The sequence below is a fragment of the Prinia subflava genome, assembly GCF_021018805.1.
Source record: "Prinia subflava isolate CZ2003 ecotype Zambia chromosome W unlocalized genomic scaffold, Cam_Psub_1.2 scaffold_31_NEW, whole genome shotgun sequence".
In the NCBI taxonomy this organism is placed as follows: domain Eukaryota; kingdom Metazoa; phylum Chordata; class Aves; order Passeriformes; family Cisticolidae; genus Prinia; species Prinia subflava.
Genome location: NW_026960608.1, coordinates 3,478,592 through 3,493,611, shown reverse-complemented (window position 1 = coordinate 3,493,611; position 15,020 = coordinate 3,478,592). Strand labels below are relative to the sequence as shown.

The following is a 15,020-nucleotide window of genomic DNA, read 5'->3' as shown; positions in this document are numbered from 1 at the left end:
AGACAGAGATGATATCCCCATGACAAATCTTTATTGTGCAACTGCTGCTCAAAGCTTTTGTTACCTTCCACAGACGCACGGCAAAAAAAAAATTACACATCAAAAGCCGCTAGATTGATGGGCAACAGACGAAATCCATTCAGCGGCGATTTGTACACGTGCAGCAACTCTTGCGGTGCCAAAATCTTAGCCAGGCGGCCAGCCCAACTGACCGCCACCCAGAACGGGTAGATGCATGCGAGAGACAGACTGCCCACCCTCGGGCCCTTCATCCACAACCATCCGGAATCCATTGGTCAGGCCCAGGTGAGCAACACACATCTCGCCAACAATCACGACATGCCCAAGAAGCTGGAGAAGGAAGTACAAACCCATAAATAAGTAAAATAAAAAGAATAAAGGAACACATAAAGAGGGGAGAGGGCAGGAAGGGAAGGAATGAGAGCAGAGAACCACCCAGAGAAAGCAGCTAGCCAATTCCTAGCAGTTCAACCATTGCATGGCCAAATTAACGGCCGTCCAAACACTGGCAACTAAAGCTTTCCAAGCAAAGCTACAAAGACCAATTATGCACGCTATAGGGGCAAAAGAGAGCTAGGCAATTTTTCTCAAGATAGACACCAAAGGACTACAAAACAGCCACAGAAGCTGACACTGTCTCCACGTTAAAGCGCCCATTGTGTCTTCAGGCAACATAACCAGTCCGGCTGGAAAAAAAAACTTTTGGCTGCCTTTTGCGTGGGTTTACAGTGTCTTTGAACATGGCTTTCACAGCTTAAAGCAAAACATCCAGCACCTCTCAACCAGCTTTGCCCTTCCTTGCCCCGGACCTGCCAAAAACCCCAAGCCCTCTTCTCCATGTTAGAAGGACTACTACTCTGACTCTAAACCACGACAATAGGCACCAGACTGCACTCCAAAACAACATGGCGCTTTGCACCAGAAGTACACACCCAGGGACCAGCACTGCTTTATCGCACTGCTTTTAGTCAAAAAGCTCAACTCCATTACAAGCCAGAGGCAAGAGATGATAGCGCCAGAAAACCCAAAGTAGCCTACTGTGCCCTATCAAGGGGGAAAGGGGGGATGGGAAAGAGTCTAGTAAATGAGGAACTATCTACAGGTACAGTTTAGCACACAGAAAACTCCCACAGTACTTACAGATTCACCAGAATCTCCTGCTCCAGACAACTCGATAATTGGCTCCTTAGGCATGACTAGGAAAAGTGTCGCGTCTAGGGGCAAAACGATCAAGGAACGAATGGCACTGGAGGAAGAGTAAACACTTAAAACATAACCGGCTTCAGAGAAAGGCAATAGCTTATGCAAACCCATCTGCCCCGCTGAACTCCTACAGAAGCAGATTACCAGATACCCCAAAGACAAGCCAGAACATTGATTTTTCCTGCATGATTATTATGCTTTCTGTACCCAAAACACAGTATATTCACAGAGCCCCCTCTAGAAGTGGGATTTGTCATGCAAGACCATGGGGGAAGGAGACAGGCCACTACTTGTGATTAACAAGCTCCAGTATGTTTTAGTTGGGACCGATCCTTTCCTGAGCAGTTTTTCTACTGGATGTGGTCCACGCAGAGACTGAAGACAAATGGCTTAACTGAATCAGCAAAGAGTTTAGTGAAGTGGAAGAGCAGCGGCCATTCATTTCCCACAGGACAGGGAGCTCAAGCATCGAACACACGCATAATGCCAGGAAGCCTGCAAGTGCATGGGACGAGTCTGTCTTCTATACTGAATGCAAACCCTACCTTCAAAAGCAGAAAGAATCCCTAACTGCTAACTTTGAGCATTTTAAGAACTAAATCACATGGGATATTACCTTAAAGTTAACATCGCATAGGCAACGCCTGCATTCTTTTTCCCCCAGTCTAAGTAGCTCACTCCAGTTTCCAGTACCAACACTCGTGACCCTTGCAAGCATGCTGTTATCACGGTCTTATTTCCCCAAAGAAACGAGTTCTGAAAAGCTATTGCAGCCTGCAGGATGACCACCTTGTAATTTTTTTGCTTTTTTTTTTTTTTTAACTAGAGAAAGATGTAATTCCTTGCCCTCATAATCCAGTTTGGGGGTTCAGAACCAAAGCCTAGCACAGCCAAGCTGCGGAACCTCATCGATGCTGTTAGGAGACACATTGAGACCAAGTTACCGTAGGAGGTCCTTCCATGGGCAGCTTGGAAAGAAGTTTCTTGGCTCTGATGAACGGCATGAAATGGAAAGAAGTCTTAAGAGCGGAACTCTGAAGGACACCAAGGCCAAAGAAGTAACCTTTGCCCGATTAAGGGTCATTTAAGTATTAAAATGCACACTCATGCATATGCTAATAAGCTTACTGAAGTACATGCTACCACGTATATGATTATATTACTCAGCTCTCCAATTAGATCTTGCTATATGTAAGGAGGAGAAGATTGGGCTGCATATAAGGAGGGTAGAAATTTCAGCTAGGTAGCAGGAATTCCCAAGAGATGTCAGAGACAGTTGCCGGTCTGTTCTCTTCTCCCTCCTCCAAAGCGGGGACGCTCTCTTGGGAAGCTTCTGCATACCATTGCTATTATTAGTATTGCATGGGTTAGCATGATGTTATTAGACTTCTACCACAGCTAGTGCATTTCTCAATGGCAGTTCCAAATCTCTAGTTCTGTAACTTCAGAAAATCACCCTATTCCTGAATCTGCGCTCACAAAGGTTCTTAGAGAACGCAACCAGATTCACAGTGCTGAATTGGTTGTAACCGGAAATTAGGCCTAACCCCACCCGGTCCCTCTGATGTCTGAGGAGCAGCTGGAGTGCAAGGGGCTTTATTTTCTGCCAAGTTTCTTACTCTTAACGCAACAGCTTGGCCTCTAATTTTCACCCATAAGCTCTCAACCTGTTCATCGCTGTCTTTCAAAGACAGCTCTGTACAGAAAATCCCTCTTATTTTGAGTTCACACAGAGGACCACCTCTGCCTCTCCTTCCTTCTGACCACTTTATAGCCATTGACTGGGGAGCTCCAGTCATTGAGTTGTCCCAGCACATTTTTACTCTCGTGATTACATTGTTAGCTTTCCGGCTGCCCAGTGGTTTCCAGCTCCTCTTTCTGGTGCCCACAGAGTCGTTCTATCACTCCCCCTTCTCAGCTTGACACAGAGAGAAAATAGGATGGAAAACAACTCACAGGGTGAGATAAGGCAGTTTACTAAAGGAAAAGAGAAAGTTTTCGCACAAAAAAGAAACAGGAAAAACAAATATTCTATCCTCTGGTTCCCATCAGCAAGCACTGTCCGACCACTTTCCAAGAAGCAGGGCTTCAGCACACATAGGGGTTGCTCCTGATGGTGGAGGGTTAAAATAATTTCTCTTTAAGCTAACTGCGGGTAGTTGGGGGAAGGTAGAAGACGCACAATCTAAACTTTACAGATAGCTTGGAACTAACATCAGCTTCTGCAACTAGCTGCATACCATTGTTTAAGTATCAGTCCAGCCCAGGAGATAATTGAGAAGCATTATTTTAACCAAATCAAGTATAACTCAGGGTAGAGCGTAGGTATGATTTAAGATAGTAACTAAGAAATCGGAGAGCCAGTATCTAGGGGTGGATGTTAGTTAACGTATGTATAACTAGAAGCTATAAAATCACAAAGCAACTCTGTATCCTTGGGCACAAGATTTGGGCATTCCATGCCCGTGTCCCGCGCGCTCAAATAAAGAACCGCATATGATCGCCTTTCTGTGGTTATATGTTTTCCTATGCTAAGATTCTGGCGACGCAGATGGGACCTTGTGGGTGCAGCCAGGACCCCGCGACCCGATCACGCTCCAGCCGGCACCGGGTGATTTCTCGGGGAGCCCATCGGCGCTGCGACCCTCACCGTTCACTTTGACCCCTGGTGAAGAGGTAAGGTTCTTTATTTTCTGGTCTGGTCTGGGGGCCTGCCATTAAGACTCAGCGAAAGCTACGCTTGGTTGGGCAAAAGGAATTCCTGGTGGCATTGCCTAGGCAGCTGTCCATCAGTCATTGCGAAAGCGTTGCAGGATCGGCATCTGTGGTTTTTATGTATTTGTAATATGGAAAAACTAAAAGGGTTAAAAGAAATTTTGGGCAGCAATAATGCCTCTATACCAAGTTCTTCTCCTTTAGGTTGTTTGTTGGCACATTGGAAAGAGGGGAATTTCAGTCAGGAATTATGAAAAGATAAATTGAGTATTGTAATGTGAGCTGGCCAAAATATGCTTTGCCTGAAAACCAGAGCTGGCCACAGAATGGGTCTTTGGACGTAAAGGTTATTATGCAACTTAGATCGCTTTGTACACAAGACAGAATGTGGGAACAGATCCTATACCTAGATTTATTTCTATGCTTGCTTGAGAAACTGGTTTGGTGGGTGGATAGCAACCTGAAAGCAATAAGGCCTGACAATAAGTGCCTGGCTTGGGTCCAAGATAAACACTGTATGCAGCATGCGATTTTAAGTGAAGCTTTGGAGGGGGGAGGAGATGGACTGGACCCGGATTTATTAGTGGCACCTGCATCCACCACGGCCCCCTCAACACTGAGTTCTACCCTGCTCACCCTGCCCCCACCTGATTCTCTTACAGCCCCCTCGCTCATGCCAGCACAATAAGTTTCACCCCCACCTTTGTCTGCTGAAGGTAATTATCCTCCTTTGCCTGTGCCTGCTCCTCCTCTGCCTGTTCAGGGAAACCCCCCTTCTCCACATATACCTGCTCAAAGCTATCCTGCCCCCCCACCGACACCTGCTCAAAGATTTATTCCTCCTCCAACTCCGAGTCAAGGGTACCCTCTGCTCCCACCTACACCTCCTTCGCCAGCTCCTGTCCCGTCTGCCCCCCTGTACCCTCCTCTGCCAGATTCACCTGTCCAGAATGTGATTGTGAGGCGGAAGCAAAGGGAGGATGCAGAAAACACAGATAGAATGGAAAGTAGTGACAGTGAAGAAGATGGGTTAGATGCCCCAGTAGCTCACCGAACACGAGGAAAACTGCCCCCACCGTGGCCTAAGGCAGGAAAGGGTAGATTAAAATCAGGCAAACAAAAGAGAACAATTATTGCACCACTGAGGCAAGGGGTGGGAACTAATGGATCTGTCTTTGTAAAGGTACTCTTTTCACCTGCTGATTTAGTTATATGGAAACAATCAGCTGGAACATTTAGAGAAAACCCAGATAAGGTAGCTCGTGTGGTTAAGATGATAATGAAAACTCAGAACCCTGATTAGGAAGATATTCATGTGATATTAGACACTTTGATGGATGAGACAGAGAGAGATATGGTTCTTCGAGCAGCAAGAGAAAGAGCTAGAGAAGAGATATGAAATGGTTTGGTGACAGGGACACTGGATTATAATTTTCCCACTGCAGATCCAGAGTGGGATGCTAATGACCCCTCTGGAGTAGATATGTTAATGCTAAAGAGATATCAGGAGTGGATTTCAATTGGTGTTCAACAGGCAATACCTAAGAGTATGAGCTGGTCTAAGTTGTATGAAATTCGACAGGAAAAGAAAAGAATCTCCCACTGCCTTTCTAGAAAGACTTAAGGAAGCAGCTAGAAGATATACTGATCTTCAGGTAGACAGTGAGCAAAGAAGAACTCAGCTTGCCTTTATTTTTCTGGGTCAGGCACAGGAAGATATTAGGAAAAAGCTACAGAAACAGGAAGGTGAAGAGTTAAGAAACTTGGATAAACTCCTAGAGGTTGCCTGGAAAGTTTACAATAACGGGGACAGAGAAGTTGCCAAGAAACAGGGACAAAGCCTTTTGGCAGTTTTACAGAGACAGGGGCGAGGACGTGGTAGAGTCGGTCGTGGCGGTAATAGAGGTGGCTTTGGCAGAGGTTCTGGTCGGGGGGGGGCTAGGTCTGAACCAGTGTGCTTATTGTTGAATGGAGGGACATTGGAAAAGGGAGTGTCCAAATCGGTTTAGCCAGAATGGTCAGCCTCAGTTAAGACAGCATGTTTAATCAGAGTGGTGAGCCCCAGTTGGATGGTGTAGCCAGAGTCATGGTTTTACATGAGAGGGAGCCAGGATCAAGAGAGCCCATGGTGACTTTGCCTTTAGAAGGGAAAGACATAGATGTTCTCATTGACACAAGGGCAACACATTCTGTATTAAATTATCTTGAGGGACCAATTGGGAACAAGTCAGCAGCAGTCATTGGAGCCACAGGGAAGGAGGAGATACAGCCATTCCTGCAACCCCTAGATTTGAGCGTTGAAGATAAGATCTTGACCCATGAATTCTTATACATGCCAGATTGCCCAACTACGCTCTTAGGGCGCGATCTACTGGCAGCACTGGAGGCAGTCATTACTTTTGAGAATAGTGAACTGGTAATGAGAATACCTGAGTAACACAAGAAAGATTTTGATGATAAAAGAAAAACCAATTTCTAATATTCCTAAGGAAGTAGAGGATGCAGTAATTCCCTCTGTCTGGGAAACAGATGTACCTGGAAAATCTAAGTTAGCACAACCGGTACATGTAGAGTTAAAAGGCAGTACGAATCAAACAATACCCTATAACACCAGAAGCACAACAGGGAATAGTAAAGACCATTGATAAATTCTTAAAATATCGAATTCTAGAGGAATGTGTATCAGAATACAACACCCCAATATTCCCAGTAAAGAAACCAAATGGTGAGTATAGACTTGTGCAGGATTTAAGAGGCATAAACGAGATAACCAAAGACATTCATCCAGTGGTTGCCAATCCCTATACATTGTTAGCATCCGTAAAAGAGATATATAAATGGTTTACTGTAATTGACTTAAAAGATGCCTTCTTCTGCATACCCCTTGACCAAGAAAGTAGGAAACTATTTGCCTTTGAGTGGGAACATCCAGAAAGTGGAAGAAAAACTCAGCTCACCTGGACTCGATTACCGATGGGGTACAAGAGCTCTCCCACTTTGTTTGGGAGTCAACTGGCAAAGGAACTGGAAATCTGGACCAGAGAAGGGCAAGTACCGAGAGACCAATATCTATTACTCCAGTATGTAGATGATATTTTGATTGCAACAGAGGAAGAAATGACCTGCATAAAGGTAACCATTGAGATTTTAAATTCATTAGGAATGGGAGGGTATAAGGTGTCCAGAGAAAAGGCACAGATTGCCCAACAGACTGTGATTTACCTGGGATGTGAAATCTCACAAGGGCAGAGAAAACTGGGTACTAATCGTATTCAAGCTATTTGTGCTATTCCAGAGCCCCAGAATCTACACGAGCTGTGGATTTTCCTTGGAATGACAGGGTGGTGTAGCCTGTGGATCATGGACTATGGACTGATTGCAAAACCCTTGTATGAGGCTCAGAAGACTCAGCCGTTCACCTGGGGCAAACCACAGAAAGAGGCCTTCCAGAAGTTAAAGGAAGCATTGACAACTGCTCCTGCTTTGGGGTTACCTGATCTGTCTAAAGACTTTCAGCTGTACGTGCATCAAAGGCAGCGACTGGCACTGGGAGTCCAGACCCAACGACTGGGAAGCTGGAAAAGGCCGGTGGGTTACTTTTCCAAACAACTCGACAACGTAAGTGCCGGATGGCCTTCATGTCTGCGGGCAGTGGCAGCTACCGTGCTGCTGATACAGGAAGCCAGGAAGCTCACGATGGGAAGACACATAGATGTCTGTGTGCCACACATGGTAACTACAGTCCTGGAACAAAAGGGGGGCCATTGGCTCTCTCCAAGCCGGATGATGAAATTTCAAGTAACCCTGACTGAGCTGGATGACGTTGCACTAAAAAGAACTAACCTCTTGAATCCAGCTCTATTTCTCGGTGCCACAGCTGAGGAAGGTCCATTAGAGCATGGCTGTCTAGAATTCATCGAGCACACCTATTCAGCAAGAACAGATCTGAAGGATGTCCCCCTGGAGCAACCAGAGTGGGAACTCTTTACAGATAGAAGCAGCATCATGGAAAACGGAACGAGATACGCAGGATATGCAGTAACTACAATTGATGTAGTAATAGAGGCAAAAGCACTACCACCTAATACATCTGCACAAAGGGCAGAACTAATCCCATTAACCAGAGCACTAGAGCTGAGTGAGGGGAAGACAGTAAACATTTGGACTGACTCGAAATATGCCTTCGGAGTAGTGCATGTACACGGAGCTCTATGGAAAGAAGGAGGACTGCTGTCCTCCCAAGGTACAAATATTAAACATCAAGATGCAGTCCTGCAACTGATAAATGCAGTACAAAAACCTGAACAAGTAACAATCATGCACTGCAAAGCACATCAATCAGGCAACTCCAAAATTTGTTAGGGAAATTAAAGAGGAGATTAGGCGGTCCTCCAGGTAGCACAAGAGGTGCAGAAAACAATCGCATTGGTACCGTCAAGACTTAATATCTCCCAATTTAATTTGCCTCCTAAGCCAAAATATACAGTAGAGGATGACAAATAGCACAACTGCTGAAGGCACAGAAGAACGCAGAAGGGTGGTATGGAACTGCAAAAGGGCAAATAGTGGTACCTCCTTTGTAATGAGAGAAATTTTACAGGTAAAACATAATGAGTGTCACTGGGGTGCAGAGGCATTGGTAAAGTGGTTGAGACAATACCTAATCTCAGTACGAATGCAAACAATGGCCAAGTCAGTAATGTCTAAATGTGAAATCTGCCTGAAAAACAAGCCGGTAGCTAGACAACAGGCACAGTTAAGCAGAATTCGGATGGGAATAGAACCAGGAGACTATTGGCAAGTGGATTTTGCAGAATTGCCAAGAACTCGGGGATACAAATACCTGTTAGTAGGGGTTGACACGTTTTCTGGATGTCCAGAAGTCCTTCCCTGTCACACAAACCAAGCAAAAGAAAAAGTTAAGTGGTTATTTCAGGAGATCATTCCCAGGTTTGGGGTGCCCCTAGGGATATCCTCAGATATAGGCCCACATTTTATAGCCACAGTGGTACAAGGGGTGAGTAGGTTATTGGGGATATCTTGGGACCTCCACACACCATGGAGACCCCAGTCAAGTGGACAAGTAGAGAGAATGAACCAGACACTGAAGGGGCAGATCAGTAAAATATGCCAGGAAGCCAAACTGCAGTGGCCACAGGCTTTACCAATAGCATTGCTGAGGATTTGGATAAAGCCTAGGAGTAGAATGTCAGTTAGTCCTTATGAGATATTGTATGGGAAACCATATGAATCTCCTAACCCCAATCCAAATGTTCATGTCACAGAGAAACAAGATGTGTATAATTATGTTCTGTCCCTCGGGAAAACTCTAGCTTGGCTTCGAAATGTCCTCGTGTGGAATAGACCGCTGGCCCTGGAGAATCCAGTCCACAATGTGGAACCAGGAGATGAAGTATACATCAGAATATGGAATGAAGAACCACTGAAAGAAAGGTGGACTGGTCCCCATCAGGTACTGCTAACCACCTTTACAGCAGTCAAAGTGGCTGGATTGGAACCCTAGATACACTACACGTGCATGAAGAAGGTCCTTTGTGGAGTCCAATTGTGGGCTGTAGAAAGTATAGGACCAACGAAGTTGAGGCTAAAACATCTGTGACTCTTCAAAGTGTATCGGTAATTGTGCTCATGCTCTTTTTGTGGGTAATGTTACTTTCATGGATACTAATGTCACCAGTAGGGATTGCTTTTACTTTGGGATATGGAATACAGAAGGGTCAACTAACCGCTCTTCATTCTAGAATGAAGAGAGAGGTATGAGCAAAGACACAAGTAAAAGAAGTCTCTAATGCGATTCAGGCTGCAGATGTAATGATTAGATTGGTCAGAGACTTTGCCAAAATGCAAAATACCAGTAGAATAAGAGCCTGTCTGCCAATACCAAAGGCAACAGGGGACCCAACAAGCTGGGGAATCATAACATCAAAATTACCTGATATAGAAGAGAACAAAACAGTTAAATGTAAACAGGTACCAGAGTCAAGGGTGGTGGTAAAAGAGTACTAGAAGATAACAGAGAGAGCCTATATGCAACCCATGAGAAAATCAGACTGTACTCTTAGTAATGGCAAATTGGGACAAATCATAGAGTGGTGGGTTAAAGACCAAGACCTTGCAAAATGGCAATGTTGGTTTCTACACCATCAAAAGATCAGGGACAATGCTACAGAGAGTGTTGTGGTGTGGAAATGTGAAGAAAAAGACTGGAAAGGACTGGAACCCTGAGACAGTACATGGTCTATGAGTATCCTCCAGAAATTCCAAAATATGGAAAACACCCCCCAGTGCATTAAATAGAAAGGCTCTGAAAATGAGACAGATCCCACAGTGACGAGTACTGATACTAGTAGTAGGAAAGAGGCAAATAAGGTAGTTTGGTGGGCATGTAATAAAATTTATGATTGCGCTTCTGATGATCTGGAGATAAAACAGTAGTCACCATTGGCAGTAGCCTTACGAATTGGTTGTGCCTGCAGGAAAATTAAACACAAACAAGGCAAAATAGATTCCAAGATTATAGTAGGATGTAGCAGAAGTACAATTCGAAGTCCAAGACCGTTTGTATGGGCAATGAGTGATGGCACATGGACAACACACTTGCCTATAGATGGGGAGGTAAGAGAAATCACCCTGGACCTTCCCACTTTATGTCCAATTTGGAAGAGATCCCCATTTAACAGGAGCAATGAGCCCTTGCAAATAAAAGCAAAACGAGATGTCTCAGAGGACAAGAACCCAGACGACACTTGGCAGGAACCCTCTAGTGGAGTAAAGATTGGGTGGGCCCTAGAATCCTTGTTTGGTCCCATTGCAAATTATCAAAATAGAGAAATGCTATATAGACTCACAGGTTAGGTAGACAGATTAGCAAGAATCACACGAGAGGGATTTAAGGAACTCAACATGCAATTACAGGCCACCACCAAAATAACTCTGCAAAATCGTTTGCTTTAGATATGTTACTTTTGAAAGAACACATTATAGATATTTAAAGGGACAAATTGACCATTGCTGCATCCACATCCCAAATGTAACTGCAGATGTAGAACATGCCATCAGCCAGTTAAAACAAAGAGAGCATGAGGCACAAAAGGAACAAAATAATTAGGCTACCAGCTGGTTAGGTAAAATCTTTAAAGGACTAGGATAGAATGTGAGTTCATGGATAAAATCTATCCTTGAAAGTCTGAAAATTTTCCTAATTATATTTTTAGTAATTTGGTTAGTTTACAGCATCCTGAAGAGACAGGTACAGAAAAAGGCATCTTGGAACAGGACCATAATAAAGGCATTGGCACGGAATCCATATCCAGCACCTTCAATCCGCAACAAAATCCCGGACAAAGCCAAAGACAACCGAGGATTTGAAGAACATCCAGTATGAACTCTGAAGCCAAATGGACTGTATTAAGTGAAAGCATTTACACTTAGTATATTAGAGTGAAAATAGTTTCAAAGGGGGGAATGATGGTGGAGGGTTAAAATAATTTCTGTTTAAGTTAACTGTGAGTAGTTGGGGGAAGGTAGAAGACGCACAATCTGAACTTTACCGATAGCTTGGAACAAACGTCAGCTTCTGCAACTAGCTGCATACCATTGTTTAAGTATCAGTCCAGCCCAGGAGATAATTGAGAAGCATTATTTTAACCAAATCAAGTATAACACAGGGTAGAGCGTAGGTATGATCTAAGACAGTAACTAAGAAATAGGATAGCCAGTATCTAGGGGTGGATGTTAGATAATATATGTATAATTTGAAACTATAAAAATCACAAATCAACTCTGTATTCTTGGGCACAATATTTGGGACTGTATGACCCTGTGTCCCCGCGCGCTTGAATAAAGAACCGCATATGACCGCCTTCGTGTAGTTATATGTTTTCTTACGCTAACACTCTGAAAGGCAAATGCTGTAAATAACTAATGTGCCCCCTTCCCCCCTCCTTAACTTAGCTTTTATTTCTGAGCTGAAGTCATATGGTACACAATAGCCCTCTGGCCAGTTTGGGTCACCTGGTCTAGTGGTGTCTCCTGCCAGGATCTTGCCCACTCCCAGCCTACTTATTGGGGGCAGAATGTTGGAGAGGCAGCGCTGATGCTGTGCCAACATTGCCCAGCAGTAGCCAAAACACTGATGTGTTATCAACACCTTTCTAGATACAAATGCAAAGCATGGCACTGTTGGACGCTATGGGGAAAGTGAACTCCATCTCAGCCACAGCCAGTACAGTCTCCACCCCTTACTTCGCACCATTTGCATCATACTCAGATCCCACAGAATTTTTTATATATATCTATATCTGGCTTCTAATTCTTCCATTGTATTTATTTGTCATGACTGAAACCCCTTCTTACCAACACTTACAACTTAAACTCCATGCTTAAGCCATCTTTATGTCCAACACACGTATACATTTTCATTAACTACCGTCCCCCTTCCTTTCAAAGACAGATATTAGTTTCCCATTTGATGGGTTTCCTCCAGCCCTCCAGATGTTTAAAAAACAGGCAGTGACTTGGGCTCCATTCCATCAAGATGGGTGCTCGGGACAGAAGCGACACACTCGACCATTCGGCACCGACACTGGCCCAGCCTGGGCTATCCTCGCACTCTCCTCGCTCCTCGTAAAATTCACTCATCGTCGGTTCATGTCGCTCCTGCTACTTTACTTCCTGCAACATACAGTTTGCACTCATTACTTTTCCCCCAAGGTTAAATCTCCTTGAGGCACACCCCGGGTCTCCCCATCCTTCTGCACTACCCACCAAGTACACCCAGGTCCTTGAGCAAAGACAGTCCCATTAATAGGTTTGCCTTTTCCCATGGGAGGAGAATTCCACAGCCACTTCCCTGTGTGTAGTATGGGGACCTTATCTCCTCCCACAGTATGTAGTGGTTTTGTTTGGGCAGGACTAGTGCGGTTAGCAGATCTTCTGGTGTTAACCAGCCAAGTGGCTTCTGCTAAATTTGCATCCCAATGCTTCCATGCCCGATTGCCTAACCCTCTTGACATAGTCATCAGCAGTCCATCATACCTCTCAATCTTTCCAGAGGCTTGTGGGTGATAAGGGATGTGATATATCTACTCAATGCATGTTTCTTTGCCTAAGAGTTTATGAGGTTATTTCATAAATGAGTGTCTTGGGTTCAATGCAAGATGTATTCTATTCCCATCTGTTGAAACTGGTTGGGGAGGTGTTTCTTTCTTTATCTCTTCTATGACCCATTCCTCATGGCTCCGGGGGGAAGGGGGCAGGTGTCTTCTGTTAATGGGCCAGCTGTTAAAACCAGGTGGGGCAGTGTTCCTATCTCTTCCCTGACCCATCCTCCTTCCAGGGGGATATCTGCTGTTAATGAGCCATTAAGGCTCACTGCATGACTGATAAAATGGCATCATCCCATTGTGAGATGCTCCACCCAGTGGGAGGAGCCAAGCTTTCCTACCTGGATAAAACCTGAGATTCAGAACACCAGGACAGCCTGTTTTCCACTGGCTTCCCAGAGGAAGACCAGACCCATCTCGCCACCGCTGGATCCTTCCACGGGATCATCTCTACTCCAACAGAACCACATCTGTCACTCCAGGAGGACTTAATTGGACTGCTACCAACACCCTGACCAACAGGGTGTCAGGTCGTGTTCTGACTCTGCCAGTGTTTTTCTTTTTTGTTCGTTTCCTTTTTTGTACTACTTCGTTTTTAATATTCCTAGTAAAGAACTGTTATTCCTATTCCCATATCTTTGCCTGAAAGCTCCTTAATTTCAAAATTAAAATAATTCAGAGCGAGGGGGTTTACATTCCCCATTCCAAGGGAAGCTCCGGCTTTTCCCTGGCAGACACCTGTCTTTCCAAACTAAGACAAGGAGACTCATTGATTCCATTCTTTCTGGGGTACCATGTCACCACAAAATGTCTCTCTCAAGGCCTAAGACAGCGTTTCAAGCAATAGCATGGTTTACAGGGTACTTTTACAGCCAACCAGTAGTTGCCTCTACCACGATGAGGATGTAAGCTCTTGCCTTGGTGTGTTCATGGCAGTGGTCCAATATAGTCAATTTGCCAGGCCTCAGCAGATTTAAAACTCACTTTGGCCATCTATTCCAAGGACATTTCACTCATGTGGCTCACTTGATTGCAGCACGTTTCACATTCACCGGTGACCTGTGTGATAGCCTCCGTGGTCAGGCCAACCCCTCAATCACAAGCTCGTCTGTAGGTTGCATCTTTTCCTAGATGCCCGCATGGTTCATGGGCCCATGAGGCTGTAAAGAGTTCACACTTCTTCTCCCAGTCTAAGTCTACCTGAGCTATTTCAATTTTGGCAGCCTTAGCTGGCTGTTCATTCTTCTGATGTTCCTCAGTGGCACGACTTTGGGGCATGTAAGCGTCTACGGCACGTTCCTTCAGAGCCACTTTTTCTACCCGTGCAGTGATGTCCTGCCACAACACAGCAGCCCACATGGGTTTAGCCCTGCACTGCCAGTCGGTCTTCTTCCATTGCTGTAGCCACCTTCATAGGGCATTAGCCACCATCCAGGAGTCAGTACAGAGATACAGCAGAGGCCACTTTTCTTCTCCTTCAGCGGCCTCAACGACTCATTGTGTGGGACTCCACACAGCAGCTTTCCACCTCTGATGGTTTCCTACCACAAGGCAGGATCCGTCAGAAAAGAGAGCATGGCCTCTTTCATCTTCTGATAACTCATTATATGGTGGTGCTTCTTGAGCACGAGTGACCTTTCAAAGAAATTCTCTAAAACCTCTGCCTTTTTTCATGGATTCTTGGGCAATTGGGTTCCTCCAGTCAAGCTTGTTGTGTGATCAGTGCTGCTACCCACCCACTTACTCCACGCAGCACTGTTTGCACGATGTGTCAAAGGGATGCTTCCTTTGAACATCTAGTGTAGCACAGGAAATTGCAGCTCCAAGAGGAGACACGCTTCTTTCCCAACAACAACTGAGGATGCTCAAACCCCCTCATACGCTGCTAATATTTCTTTTTCAGAGGGAGTGTAGTGGGCCTTCTGATCCTCAATGACCCCGGCTCCAAAACCTTAA

General features: G+C 45.0%; 1 protein-coding gene across 19 annotated transcripts in view; it reads right to left on the bottom strand.

The window, feature by feature from the left end:
* LOC134564999 (uncharacterized) overlaps positions 1–15,020 on the bottom strand; it is a 145,229-nt gene that overhangs the window by 71,468 nt on the left and 58,741 nt on the right. For 9 of the 19 annotated variants that reach the window (XR_010083748.1, XR_010083744.1, XR_010083742.1 and 6 more), the window contains exon 2: positions 8,783–8,829. The exons of 9 other annotated variants lie outside the window; for them this stretch is intronic. The gene's annotated coding sequence lies outside the window, so the exon portion shown is untranslated. Of the gene's footprint in view, positions 1–225; positions 352–8,782; positions 8,830–15,020 lie in introns of those variants that run through there. One more of the 19 variants, XR_010083746.1, reaches the window with a different exon arrangement.